The sequence below is a fragment of the Panthera onca genome, chromosome A2 (genome assembly GCF_046562875.1).
Source record: "Panthera onca isolate mPanOnc1 chromosome A2, mPanOnc1 haplotype 2, whole genome shotgun sequence".
Classification (NCBI taxonomy): domain Eukaryota; kingdom Metazoa; phylum Chordata; class Mammalia; order Carnivora; family Felidae; genus Panthera; species Panthera onca.
In genome coordinates this window covers 108,492,816-108,508,212 of record NC_138340.1, presented here as the reverse complement: position 1 = coordinate 108,508,212, position 15,397 = coordinate 108,492,816, and the positions used below count along the sequence as shown (strand labels likewise).

The window sequence follows — 15,397 nt, the reverse complement described above, 5'->3', positions numbered from 1 at the left end:
TATATATTGAGTATGCAACATCCCCTGCCCTGGAAGTAGTGTGCAGAAATGATGTGCAGACTGAATAAAAGGTCATGCCATTCTGGTATTTCTCCTGAAAAATTGAAAAGTAGAGATGGTCAGGTCTAGCCACACATCAGAGTCAGATGGAAGGTTTTATAACCTATTGTTGCCCAGGATCCACCCCTGACCAATTTAATCAGAATCTTTGGTTATGGGTTCACACGTTGGTATTTTTTTTTTTCTTTTAAGTTACCCTGGTGATTCTCATGTGTAGCCAGGTTTGAGAAGCATAGGCTAGCCCTTAGGGAAATAAAAGTTATTAAGAACACATGGGAAGCAGATTCTAGCCAGCTGGCTGTACTTCTCCAACCTTAGAAAAAGAAAAAAAGAAAAAAAAGTCAGGAAAACCCAACTATTTAAGAAACCATGGAAAAGAGGGCTAAGTGGGCAGCCTGGTTACTTACTTCATAGGTAGGGCTGTCACTCAATCATAATTCCCAAAGCTGTGCTGTCTCCCTCAGGCATGGGGCAGAGGCTACTGTGTTCAAATTGCACTGTTCTAGATTTCATAGTTTGTTTAAATAAAAAGAAAAAAAAAACATAGCATCTTATTCTTATCAGGACGTTGTATGTAATTAAGATTTAGTCATAAATTAATGCTATTGACACTAAGAAGTTTTTGGAAAGGCTATCAAGATGTAACAAGGGGAGGAATACTGAATGAAATTGGCATCTGAGTTATAGTGCTATTTTTTTTTCAATCACAGAGTGGACTTAGACAAGTCTCTTAAACTACCTCTCAGTTTCCTTGTTTCTAAAGCTAGTGAGTTGATTTGTTTATTCTGTCATCCATTCATTTATTCAGTGAACTTAAACTGATCAACAGTCTCTAGTCAGGCATTATCCAGTGCTAGGGTTACTAAATGAATCAGGCATGCATTCTGATAGAGGGGTTCAAGAGGTCAATAAAGATTCTCATAAAGTCGTTTTAGTAGGTACTAAAACATGAGTGAGGATGCTCTAAACATACGAGATTTTGGATAGGACTGCGTGGGGGAAAGAGTGTGTGTATGCAAACTCAAGATCTTTAAAACAACTGTTGGGGTGCTTGGGTGGCTCAGTTGGTTGAGCATCTGGCTCTTGATTTCAGCTCAGCTCAGCTCATGATCCCAGATTTGTGGGATTGGGATTCATGTCGGGCTCCATGCTGAGCATGGAGCCTGCTTAAGATTCTCTCTCTCCCTCCCTCTCCCTCTCTCTCCCTCCCTTCCCCCATCTCTCTCCCCCACCTGCTCTCTCCTGCTCACACTCTCTCTTTAAAATAAAATAAAATAAAATAAAATAAAATAAAATAAAATAAAATAAAATAAAATAAAATAATATAACAGTCATTGATCAGTGTAGCTGAGTTCGGGTTTGAGATAGAGAGGTAAGGATATGAAATGTCATCATGAGAGACCATTGTTGAGGACCAGCTTGTATTTTTATGCAGTGATGGTGTAGTAAACACCTTAGAAAGATCAATCTAATAACTGTGGAAAGGATAAATGGAAGAATGGTGAGACTGAGGTTAGCAACATAGATAAGAAGGGGAACCATACTCCAGAGGATAAATTATGATGGCCTGAACTGAGATCCTTTCTGGTAATGAAAATCTAATTCTATGTTAGAGAATGAAAAAATGATCTGAGAGCCTCTAGAAAAATAATACCTATGAAATGTTTTTTAATGGTTTATTCAAGTACAATTAATATATACATATGTAAATATTTAGAACTTTGAAGCCAAATTTTCATTATCTCTTTTAATTACCGATTAAAAGATGATATTTATGTGAGAATGAATAAATCTTTAGGGAAGTTGACTAATAGTACTGGGTTTGAAGATACCCACAAATTTTTAAACCACTCTATACATCTTTACTTATCTCATCTCTAACATAGCCCTGGGGATTTTCAGAAAATAGCTTGCAATGTCAACTCTGTACTTAAACTGTAAGAATCAAACCCTTGGGAACTATCAAGTTATCAGTCTTTACTACTGAAAACATAACACGGTTTAAGTAGAGCTACTCTAAATGGTTCAGATTACATTTAGGTAATATTTTGAGTGAGATGAAGACAGAGAGATTTTCACCCATATGACTAGTTTAAATTGCCTACATTTGCGTCCCAGATTGTTTTTTGTGAAGTCAACCAAGGGTATAAAAAGCTTCCTTTTCAAAAAGGAAAAGGCCTTTATATGGCTGAGGTCTGGACAAGTGCAAACTGAATACTCTTTTTTTTCTAAAAGGAAAACAATTGGAACATTATTTGTGGGCCTTTAAACTTCTTTATAAAGTTTTTAAAGAAGAAGTCAACCAAATACAGCTTTATGATCCAACATGTATTCTTTTCATTCATTTCATTTGTAATACATAATGGACATTATATATGAAAGAAGAAATACCTTGAGGCAAGTAACTCATGTGTACAACTTTTTATTGTTTATGCTTATAAGAAAATTATCTTTTTCAATCTTTCAAGTATATTCAAGTGCCAAAGCCAATTCGATTACCCATGGGGAAGCATTTGTGGTTCATCTTGGAAACTTGCTTACCCTTCGACCTCACAGTTTGGAGTGGTTCTCGAGTTTGTATAGCCTCTTCTGCTTTTCTAATTGTGTAGTGAAAAGAGAGACATGTTGGGCCCCAAAAGGACATTTATTTCAAAATGTTCCAATAATTTCTCTGCTTCTGTCAGAAGAGGAGGAGAAAGAGGAAGAAGAAGACAAGGAGAGAAGGAAATGAGAAAGGAGCCAATTGACTGTTAGTTTTGGAAAGAAAATCCTATGTATACCACATGCCCATGACTGAGTTTAATGTGTTTTAACTAAAGCAAGGGCTTCAAGGCACAATTTACCATATTGTGCTTCCCATTCCACAGGCTCAAAACCAAGTAACTGTATGAAAACATCTTGTAATAATGCTTTAATGATTTAGTAATAAGTTTCATTTCACTTATTTTCAAGTAGCACAAGAGAAAAATAAAGACTAACCTTTTGTGCCTTTAAATGTCGGGCTCATATCTGTACTAGCATAGCAGATAGGATTTATTTGGACCCTAGAGAAAGCCAATGATACATAGAATATTCACTGCATGACAAACCAACACGGTTAGAAAGATGTGATCAAACTGTGATTGTCCTGGAGAAAATGTTGGTTGTGATGAAAATAATTGAATTTTTGAATAGTAATTAGTCTAGGAAACTGTATTTTTGTGTGACATGTGACTCTATATATTCATGGATTATGTGACTACATACTTTTGGCTAACTGGAAACTACCTACATCATTTATTATGAAGCCATAGAAAAAATATAAAATGATGAGTTCAAAAGAAAATGTTTCATATTACACACAACTGCATATTACATGGTTTAAGAAATTATTTTGGTAGTTTGCAGTCAGAGGCATTTAGTCTTTTTCCACTGTAGTTTAAATTGCAACTGATAGATGGCGCTGACAGGGTGTGATTTAGTGTCACAGATGAATATATCATTGCAGCCCTCTCAGAATTTCAAAAGCCAATTTCATATTAAGCTGAATCTGTTGGAGGAATGTTCTTAGGTATTAAACATACCAAGAATTGATTTTTCCAGGTAATTATCAGAAATGTCATTGTATTTTGTCAAGTACTTTTGTTGGAATGTTACTCCTGGTAATTAAGATATCTAAATCTGGTCAGTTCCTGACAGACTCTAACTTCTCCAACACTTAAGCACATTTTCCAATTTTTCTTTTTTAAGTTGTTTTTTGTTTTTGTATTTTTCCCTACTTCTGGGTTTCAGTGGTAGATCATACAAGTGTGGGAGGTAGAGTCTTTTTAGGAAACATGACCTTTCTTGTCTGTACATCTAAGTATATTTTGTTCCCAGTGCAACTTTTCCTTTCTAGAACATCTAAACTTTTAAAATCATGCAGGGCTAAGTAATAATAATAATAATAATAATAATAATAAATAATGGTGCAGCATTCTTTTTTTATCACTCTTCAGCCACATAACTGATTAGACTGTCTTGTTCACATACTTGAGAAGTTAATACAATACATAATTTTATAGTATAAGAGAAAGGATTCTGAAGTTTGTAGCAAAAGCAAGTAATTCAGAGGAAAAAAACAAGAGGAACAAAACAAGGAAATATATCTTTCAGGTTTAATTTCCTTAGTGGTAGAGTCAGCCATTTTTATGGTTCAGTCAACACAGGTTCAAAACATCTGGCCACTGGAAAAATAGGGGTTTTCCACATCTCCATATTATGGATCATTTCATAACAACAACAACAATAATAAAACACTTCTTAGAAGTTTTTTTCCTAGATATACTGTTATTATATTTTAACATGTAATTATTTTGAAAAATTACAGCCTATTGGTTTGTATTCTGTGTTTAAAATATAAATTTTAAAACAATGTGCACATACAATAATTAGCAAAATGTCTTTGTTCAAAGGATTACACAGTAGGGCTCATCTGTCACCTAAGAATGTCCATTTATGGGTCTTTTAAAGCTAATTTGTTTTTCTAGAAACACTATTTAAAACAATAAATAGTCTACTTATGGAAAATAAAATTGGAAATAAGTATCTGAATAAATTAAATTGTATGGGAAAATGCAATTGTTTAGAAACCAGTTCTCAAAGTAAATATCATTTTCAAGAAAAGAGCCTTTTTATACTATATGAAAGTTGTTAAGATTATATGATAGCCAGGTTATTACTTTGTAAACGATAGGCTAGGCTCGTATCACACTGTTAAATACCTCCAATTTTGATGATAATTTTGTGGATAGAAGTTGTCAAAATAAAAGCCTTTTATGCTTACCTTAATGAGTTCAAGAAAATATTTTTCTGTAGTTCAGTGTATCAAGTACATATTACAGATATAAATGTTATATTTTAAGGTGTTATGAGAAATGCAAAACATTTTTAAACTAAACTCTTTCATGTTAAAATATTGTGTATTCCGATATCTAAAGTCAAAACAATTGATTAGAAATTGATGAGAAGTCAGAAATTCAGCTTATTGCTTCCAACTGCCCACTGTAGTTCTTCAACTATCTCAATATTATTTTTCCTTAATTCATTCCTTTCTTCTTAAAAGTGTTTTCAATTAAAAAATGCGTTGACAAAAATTAAATCTTAATACTAAATAACATTAAATATTATAACGTTCTATTTCTTTGGTAGTGTAGAGATTTTTAAATATCATGTGGTACTTATTATAGATGTGAAAGTTAATTTTGTGTGATTAGCAGTAAAATGTTTCTTAATATTTCCCTGTATCTGAAGCTGGACTCAGATAAATTTTTTGGTGTAGTGTCTTTCTCAAAAACGGTATTACTTTCTTCAAATTAGGAAGGTATTTTATGAATTTAAAATCTTATGAAAATTGTATAGGGAGAAAGTACCTTTCAGATCATGTCATTTTCTATTTATTATTTTTTTTGGCAGAAATCTTTAGTACTCTCCCTGTTTGTATTCCTTTTTGAGGTGATAGATGTGTACACACACACACACACACACACAAACACACACCCCTATACCCCTATTGCTAAGGGTGTGTGTGTGTGTTTCTGTGTCCTAATTCTTAAGAAAAATGAAAGGTTCTCTATCTGTAGAAAGATAGATATCTTTAGATATAAGGTATAAGACATATATTAGATATAAGATATGTATTAGTTACAAGATAGAGATATCTCTGTTTCTGCCTATTCTCTATGTGTAAGTTTAGATTTATAGAGAGATCTGGTCTGTGTATATCTATCTATCTACATAGATAGAGACAAAGAGGGAATCTGTTGTCTTAGTAATTAGGGTATAGGGGCACCTGAGTGGCTCATTTTGTTAAGTGTCTGACTCTTAGGTCAGATCTTGATCTCCAGGTTGTGAGTTCAAGCCCTGCACTGGGCTCCATGCTGGGAATGAAGCCTACTTAAAAAAAATAATAATAATTAGGATATAAATTATATATGCTTTACAAGTAAGAAGACTTCAACACATCTAATTGGAGAAGTCATAGTAAATAAATTATGGTGATTAAAATAATTGAAATTCATTCTTTTGTCATTTTGTGGAAGTGAACATTAAGCCTTTATCTAAGTTGAAAAGTTAATAAATTTGAAATACACATTTTAATCCCACCCATATTCAGATAATCACCAATTTAAGAAATGTGTGGTCCTTTAAGAAACCTTTTATTCTCTTTTGCTGGCAAGTTGGAATACATCCTTACAATGCTTTAATGAATACTTATTGAGCAAATGAATAAAACAGTGTTGTCAGTGATGGTTGTATTTCCATTAAGACCCACAGTGTTCTGTTTAGCCTAGGTATCATGCATAAAGAACACTGTAAAAAATCAAACAAACAAACAAACAAAACAAATATTCAGTCAAAATTCTGTTCTCAGTGGCCACAGTCATACCCCAGCCCTGACACTGGAATATGAACACATTGCCTGGTTGCAGTGTTTGGCATATCATGAGTTCTAAGCTATTGCTGGTAGTACTACATCTGGGATAAGGGGTCTGCACGGGCTGGGGAAGAAGTGGAAATGTGGACTGGGAAAAAGGCTGTACTAGGAGCACAGTTCATTGTCCAGGAATCTTACTTTTATCCTTTTTGTGTTCCTTTGAGGCATGAATTTGGCCTCATGATTACCCTCTCTCCTGGCTTTGCCTGCTCCCACCAGACTCTAATTCTGTTTCCTTCCGTGAACAGAATGAAGTCAACTACATCTTTTTGCTCTCCTGTCTTTGAAGGAGAACGTAGAAGCCCACTGATATTTTAAAAAATCTTCATACTTATTAACAAATGGAGAGAAAGGGATGTGTAGAGGGGGTTCCATTTTTATCTTCTTCTGATCTTCTTTTTTTTTAATTTGTCTTACCCATTAAGAATATAGAGACATACAGGAGTGCCAGGCGTGGGTATGTTCTCTTCACCTTCATTCTGCCCTTTTTCACACTCAGTCCAGACATGATAAATCCTGCCTCTTGCCCAGAATTAGGAGAAAAAAAAAATCTAACCATCTGTAAATTAGATGAAGTAAGACATGTGACTGGGACAAAAGAGAACACAATGTAGATATAGTAGTTAGTGTGTTTGTGTTTAAGTGTGTAGATATGCTAGGAAACATCAGAATTTGAGGTGATAAGATAGAAAGCTATCAAGTGTAATAGGGAATAAAGGTCTGGAAATTCCCTCCAATATCATTTTGGAAGGGGAAAAGATTTTCCAAATCCCTGCACTAGAATACTGTTACTTCTTAATGACATTTTCTTTTAAGGGACATACTTAAATTGGATTGATGCAAACGGAGAATGTGTCCCCATTTTTAATTGTGTACTGATTTCCTTCATAAAAATCACCTTTCTTTGTTTTCAGGGACATTAGATCCAAATCCGTTCATAGAAAGTTTCAAAAGCGCGTGAATGCCTAAAAATAACACAAAAATTAGAACACAACATGTCAGCATAAAACCATGAATCTTCACATTGGCAGAACCATGATATGACAGTAGTCAAACATTCTTACTTGAAAAGTTAATGATTTTTCCCATGTGACAAATAGAGTTTTATTTCTAAAAATTTCATTTTCATCTTCATTTTTCATACCTTTAGTGTTAACCCTGCCACCAAATTCCAAAGTGACTTTAGTAAAAGAAATTTGTCAGATTAATGTTTATAGTTAATATCAGAAATACAGAATCCTGTATGCACTGAAAGTGTGAGATTTTTTTTCCCCCTGAAATAAATTCTGGGATGAAGTTTAAGAGACACACATCCCTTATTACCAATTTTCCATATTATTCCATGTTATCCATATTACAACTTTCCAATGCATGTCAATTTATGTGTAAGAGTCAGTTCATTCTCCTTTTAGAATACTGCAATCCAGTTCATTGTCATTGTTACAACTGCAGTAAACGGATGTCAGATGTTACCACCATGATACAGTGTAGATGAAAAGAATATTAAGATAACATTATGTGACTTCATATGAAAACTTTTCACAGATCAATAGTCTGACTTATTCTTACCAGAGTTTATACCAAACACAGTACAGTGTGTGTGTGTGTGTGTGTGTGTGTGTGTGTGTGTGTAAAATGAAGGCTGGTTGTCTACCAGATTTCTCTAATAGTACAATGGTTCCCCTAAGAGGGTTATACTATTCCATTGACTGCTTTGTGGATTCATTTTCTGTGAGTTATTTCTGGCCAGTGGAAAGCACACAGTTAACTTTTGGGTGTTATTCAAGCAGACCCTCTACGATTTTACCAGAGATTGTTTCTGTAGGAATAAATCTGTGTACTATTTGTCTAGTTAAAAACAGCATGCTGACATGGAATCACTGGGGGACTGGAAAATGGATCAGGGGTTGAAAGGAAAGAGAAAAAGGGAAATCTGCTTATTTTAATAATATACCTAGGATAGAAAAGAGAAAATATGGGCAAATTATTGAAATAATGTGTGCACGGAGCACGAAAACTTTAATCAGTGTAACTTCTCCTGGGCGCCTGGATGGCTCAGTCGGTTGAGTGTCTGACTTTGGCTCAGGTCATGATCTCATGGTTGGTGAGTTTGAGCCCCACATCAGGCAGGCTCTGTGCTGACAGCCCAGAGCCTGGAGCCTGCTTCGGATGCTGTCTCTCTTTCTCTCTCTCTCTCTCTCTCTCTCTCTCTCTCTCTGACCCTTCCTTGCTCACACTCTGTCTCTGACTCTCAAAAATAAATAAACATTAAAAAAATCCTTTAATCAATGTAACTTTTCCACACATATACTTAACTCTCTTCTATATCATGTTTTTTTGTTTTTGTTTTGTTTTGTTTTTTTTTGGTTTTTTTTTTTTTTGCCAGTGATTTTTGTTCCTCTCATTTCTGGGTGTATTTCTTATTTTTTTTTTAAAAAATAATGTTTATTTATTTTTGAGAGACAGAGAGAGAGTGAGCATGAGTGGGAGAGGGTCAGAGAGAGAGAAGGAGACATAGAATCTGAAACAGGCTTTAGGCTCTGAGCTGTCAGCACAGAGCCCAATGCAGGGCTGTAACTCACAAACTGTGATATCCTCACCTGGGCTGAAGTCGGATGCTTACCTGAGCCCTCCAGGTGCCCCATGGATTTCATCATGTGCTTGATTTGGGAAGATGTATAAATAGGCATTTCTCAAAGTCTTGGAAAAAAATTCTGTATTTGCCTCATCACATACATGGAAAAAGAGCATGTGTATGCACATGGGAGCATGTGAGTGCACACACACACACTCACCACAGCTTTTGACTTTTCATCCTAAGAATGCATGGTGAAAAGGATATTACTTGCTTATTGAGGAAAAGACATTTAATGTATCACAATATCAGACAATAACAGTGTGAAGGGTTAATCACACTGAAAGGGTGGGCCTACGCCGGCCGACTCCATCTTGTTCTGTGTCCTTCACCTTGACCACACCTCCTCCCCTTGAGTAACACCCCCCCACCCACCTGCCTAACAGGACTCGGACCCAGCCAATCGGCTGAGGCCACAGCCATTACCTCACCAACTGCCCCTAGGCCCCAATAAAACCTTTGTCCTTTTGAAACTCTCTCTCTCCCCTGGATCTCACTGCTGAGTCGGTGCAGGTAGGGGATTGAGCTTGAGCTAGCTCGAATAAAGGCTCTTGTGCTTTTGCATCGGACTCGGCTCCCTAGTGGTCTTTGGGGATCACGAATTCTGGGCATAACACACACCACATATCTTTTTATGATAAAGGTGCATTTTTCACATTTAAGGGATAGATGTTTACCTTCTAAGATATATAAATTATTAAATTAGAGGCTGAATGAACATGCTGGATATTTCATTTCCTCACTTTCCTTTCTCTCAGTATTTCTGTAAAGCAGTGGCTTGGGTTTTACTGTAGGAACCTTGCCATCCTATTTACAGACAGCATTTTGTCGGTTTAGGTGTAGGTGTAAATTTGTCTGATTAATAATTACTAATACTACCCAAGTTAATAGTGAAATCACTATTCACTATTTTTCTAGTAATATGTAATTTAAAATGTAATAGGGAAATGTTTCTTCTGGTTCCTATAAAAGTGTTCTGTCGTATATTTGTCTGATGCTTTTATAAAGCATGTTCTTTTTTTTAAGTTTATTTTCAGAGAGAGAGGGTGCACATGTATGCATGCATATGTGCTAGTGAACAGGGGAGGGGCAAAGAGAGAGGGAGAGAGAATCCCAACCATACACCACGCTGTCAGCATAGAGCCCCATGTCAGGCTCAATCTCACAAAACCATGAGATCATGGCCTGAGCCAAAATCAAGAGTCAGACACTTAACTAATTTAGCAACCCTGGAAACCTGAAAGGGTATTCTTTTCATAAACGTTGAAGTTATGATTTTTGATGATTTGGCCTTGATGGCTGTTCCTATTGTTAACTTTGCAATGCATTTTAAAAATAAATGTGGGACTCCTGGGTGGTTCAGTCTGTTAAGCATCCAATTTTTGATTTTGGCTCGGGTGGTGATCTCATGGTTCGTGACTTCAAGCCCCGTGCTAACAGTATGGGGAGCCTGCTTGGTATTCTGTTTCCCCCTTTCTTTGCCCCTCCCCACTTGCTCTCTATATATCTCTCAAAATAAATTTTAAAAACTTAAAAAAATAAAAATAAATGCAATGAAACTTAAACAAGTTTTTATTTTATTTTATTTATTTTTTGGAGGAGAGGAGTAGAGATAGAGAATCCCAAAAAAGCTCCACACTGTCAGTGCAGAGCCCAGTGCGGGGCTTGAACTCACAAACCATGGGATCAAGAGTTGGTTGCCATCCAGACACTCACAGACGTTCACAGTTTTTATCACAAAAGGCATAGGTCACAATAAATAAATAAATAAATAAATAAATAAATAAATAAAATCTTAATATAACTGAATATCCACATACACAAAGTTGATTCTAGACACAGACCTTACATTCTTCAAAATTAACTGAAAATGAATCACATGCCTAAATATAAAATGCAAAATTATAAAGCTCCTGGAAGATAATGTAAGAGAATATCTAGATGACCTTGGATATGGTGATGGCTTTTGAGGTATAACACCAAAGACCTAGTCCAGGAAAGGAAGATTTGATAAGCTGGACCTCACTGAAATAAAACAGAACCTCCTGCTCTGTGAACAACAATGTCAAGAGAATGAGAAGACAAGCCACAGCCTGGGAGAAAGTATTTGTACAAGGCATATCTGGTAAAGCACTATTGTCCAAAGTATACAAAGAATTTTTAAAACTCAGCAATAAGAAAATAAATTAGTTAGAAGATGAGCCAAAGACCTAAACAGACACCTCACCAGAGAAGATATAAAGATGGCAAATAGACATATAACAAGACACTCCACATCATAAATCATTAAGGAATTGGAAAAACCACAGCAAGGTACTACTACACACTTAATAGAGTGGCCAAAGTACAAAACACTGCCAACACCCATTGCTGGCAAGAATGGGAAGCAGCAGATACTCTCATTGATCACAAAATGGATCTTTGGAAGGCAGTTTGGCAGCTTCTTGCAAAACTAAACACATTCTTACTATATGATCCAGCAATCACACTCCTTGGTATTTACTGAGAGAAGTTGAAAATTTATGTCCACACAGAAACCTGCATGCAGAAGGTTATATCATTTTTATTCATAATTTCCAAAACTTGGAAGCAACCAAGATGTCCTTCAGTAAATGAATGGTCAAACTGTGGTACATCCAGACAATGGGGTATTATTTTATTCAGTTGCAAAAATAAATGAGCTATCAAGCCATGAAAAGACCTGGAGGAACTTTAAATACATATTATTAAGTCAAAGAGACTCAATCTGGAAAGGTTATGTACTGTATGACATTCTAGAAAGGGAAGAACTGTGGAGACTGTAAAACCATCCGTGGTTACCAGGGGTTGTGGAGAAGGAGGAGTGAACAGGCAAAGCACAAATGATTTTTAGGGCAGTGAAACTGTTCTGTATGATATCATAATGGCGGATGCATGTCATTGTACCATTGTCAAAACCTACGGAATATATAAACCAAGACAGAGCACTAAGTAAGGTAAACTGTGGACTTTGGGTGATGGTGTGTCAGTGTAGGTTCTTCACTGTATCACTCTGGTCAGGGGTGTTGATAGTGGGGGAGGCTGTGTGTATGGAGGCAGGGATTAAATGGGAACTCTATCATTGCTGCTCAGTCTTTCTCTGAACCTAAAAAATAAAGTCTTTTAAAAAAACAGGACAAAACAGGGGTGCCTGGGTGGCTCATTAGGTTAAGCATCCAACTCTCAGTTTTAATTCAGGTCATGATCTCAAGGTTTCATGAGTTCAAGCCTTGTGTCTGGCTCTTTGCTCACAATGGTGAGCCTGCTTGGGATTCCCTCCCTCTCTCCCTCTCTCCCTCTCTCTCTGCCTCTCCCCTGCTCACACTGTCTCTGTCTCTCTCAAAATAAATAAATAAACTGAAAGAAAAAAAAAAAGAACAAAACAACACCTTAGTATTGCGTTTTATTTAAGAAACCAAGCAAAACTATTAAATCGTGTTTCAAAGCCAATAACCAAGATAGGGCCAATTGTGTTTGATTTGTAATGCTTTCTTTCCCTGTCCCTGCCCTTTTCATTTTGGAAACTGCTAATCAACAAGGAAAAAACCCCAAGGTAGACAGGAAAATAAGCATAAAAGAAAATCGCTGGTGGAGGAGGGCACCTGGGCGGCTCAGTAGGTTAGGAGTCCCACTGTTGATTTCGGCTCAGGTCATGATCTCATGGTTCGTGAGTTCAAGCCCCGTGGTGGCTGAGCAGTGGCAGTGCTGAGCCTGCTTGGGATTCTCCCTCTCTCTCCATCTCCGTCTCTCTCTGTCTCTGTCTCTCTCTGTCTCTGTCTCTCTCTCTCTCTCTCTCTCTCTCTTTGTGCCTGTCCCTTGCTTGTGCTGTGTCTCTCTCAAAATAAATAAACTTAAAAACAAAAAAAGAAAATCAATGGGTTTGGTTTTTTCAAAATTATTTAATTGACATCTATTTGAAATTAACACAAATTTAAAAGTTAAAAGTTTACAGGCCTCAAAACTAATATTGAAATATGGGAGATATTTCTGATTTCTAAATGTGGTTGAAGTCCATTTATCTTTTCATAATAATTTTCTGTAACAGGTTTTGAATTTTAAAAATTCACCAGTTGATTTATTTATTTATTTATTTATTTATTTATTTATTTATTTATTTATTATTTCTGCATGGTAGAGACAGCTATTCAACATATAAAGCCTTCTACCTTGGGTAATCTGTAATTCTGCAACACATAATCAGTAATATCCACTCATAGGCTTCCTAAAAAGACTTTAAATCTATGAATAATATGAGTGAAAGTTGAACAGATGACTATGCAGACCCCTTTCACTCTGAGAAACAAGAATAGCAAGTATTCAATACATTTTAGTTAAATTAATGTGTGAATGTTCTGGAGGAATTATGAATGGATATTCCCAAAAGTTTCCCATAAATTAATATGAGACTCTTCATTTAACATATAAAGTTTTTTTAACCTATAGAACGAAAACATAATAACATATTTTCTTATTAATGGTGAATTTTATGATGGTAAAATTTATATTAATATTACTCAACATGCAATATTCTAGGAACGATTCCACTTGTAATTCTTTAAGAATCCTGTTGCTGAATGAAATCGGAACTCTTATAACCACAATTTTCCTGCAGCACTGCAGTATGAATGGTCTTTTTCTAAGTGGCGTTTCCATCACATGGATTGAATTTTAAGCTATTTTTTTTCAGTTGACCAATCAGACATTATAAAATAGTTATGCTACTGACTTGGTATGTGTTCAATGTCAAGCCACTTTTTTCCATTGACAGCTTGAGAAGATTGTAAAACCATTAAAAAATTTAAGCTTGTGGCTCAAAGGGACTTTCTACAGTTAGACTGCTTTTAATTTTCTCATTCTATTTGGTGAACACCTGCCTTTCCTTGGATATTGAACTAAAGTAAAACTTGCTGGATTCTTTTAGCATTTTTATTTTGAAGCTCAGATAAAATAGAAACTCTTTTATATTTTACATATTTGTATAAAGACAAAAAAGGGGGAGAACTATTTATAGTTAGACTTTATGTATTAATAAATATATATTCACAAGACCCTATTTTAAAAAGTTATGCATTCAATTACATATGGTAAAGGAGCATTATTTAAGGAACAAAATGACTTGCTCTATTCAATTGAAAATATTGGAATAGTAATTTAAGATGTAAGAGTAAATTAAGATGTGGTACTCTGATGCTACTATCAGTAGGTTCTTTTTTGAGCCCTGCATTGAATAAACTTCCTCTAAAGGCTGACACTATTTTATTTATCTTTGTATAACAACACATCCTATAAAGTTCAGCACACAGTAGGCAATTAATGGCTATTGAATTGAAATACCCATTCAGTTTCTTTTGAAACTCATTCATCGACTAATTTTGAGTACTGACTTTGTATCAGACATGCTTTTCAGGTGCTTAGCATTCAAAGGTTGAAAATGTAGTCCCATCTTCAAAAACTCACAACTTAGTAGGAGAGAACAATAAATATTGTAATAGATGTGGCAAGTAATATGCTAGAGGATTCTCAGCCTTGACTTCACATTGGAATCACCTGAGAAGTTAAAGAAAGAAAAATTGCCTTGTCCAGACTCCAACCCAGACCAAGTGAATCAGAATATTTGGGAGTGGTTTCAGGCCCTTAGTATTTTGAAATGCTGTAGCAAGTAATCTAATGTTCAGGAAGTTGAGAAATATTTGTGCTTGAAGTAAGCAAGGTCATAAGAAAGGGGGTCCTAACTCAGTCTGATGGAGTCAGGAACATTTATTCAGAAAAGCTGGTACTTAGTTTAACCTTTAAAGAATGCTTAAGATGAGTCAATGGAGACATGGTGACGGGCATTATTGGCAAAGGGGGAAAATGGCTAATGGGGAAAAAGAGCATGACACATTTAGGAAACAAGAGGTAGTTTGTCATGATTAGCATTTAGAGTATGTGTAGGCAAATCTAGGGCTATAACATGCAAAAAATTAGACATGTTACATGAAGGGACTATGTGATTGACTCTTCAGTATTCATTATGTTCCAGATGATTTTTCCCCATAGATCAATAAACCTATTATAGTAATTTCTTTCCTTCTCTAATAGTTGGCTAAGGAGTAAGTGGATATAAACAGGTTGAAATCAGTGAGAAACTTAACACTAGCTCCATGGAAGAGAAAACCAGTTTTTCTCCAACTAGATGCATGATGGGAATTATGTTCCACAGTTCCTGTTAGAAGCCTCTTTGTAACCAT

At 35.5% G+C, this 15,397-nt stretch overlaps 1 long non-coding RNA gene across 2 annotated transcripts in view; it reads right to left on the bottom strand.

The window, feature by feature from the left end:
• Positions 1 to 15,397, bottom strand: part of LOC132679233 (uncharacterized) — a 43,107-nt gene that overhangs the window by 4,894 nt on the left and 22,816 nt on the right. The window contains exons 2-3 of one of the 2 annotated variants that reach the window (XR_009610022.3): positions 7,413 to 7,479; positions 468 to 562 (exon numbers count right to left, since the gene is read on the bottom strand). This is a non-coding gene — a long non-coding RNA (uncharacterized LOC132679233). The remainder of the gene's footprint in view (positions 1 to 467; positions 563 to 7,412; positions 7,480 to 15,397) is intronic. The other variant, XR_009610023.3, reaches the window with a different exon arrangement.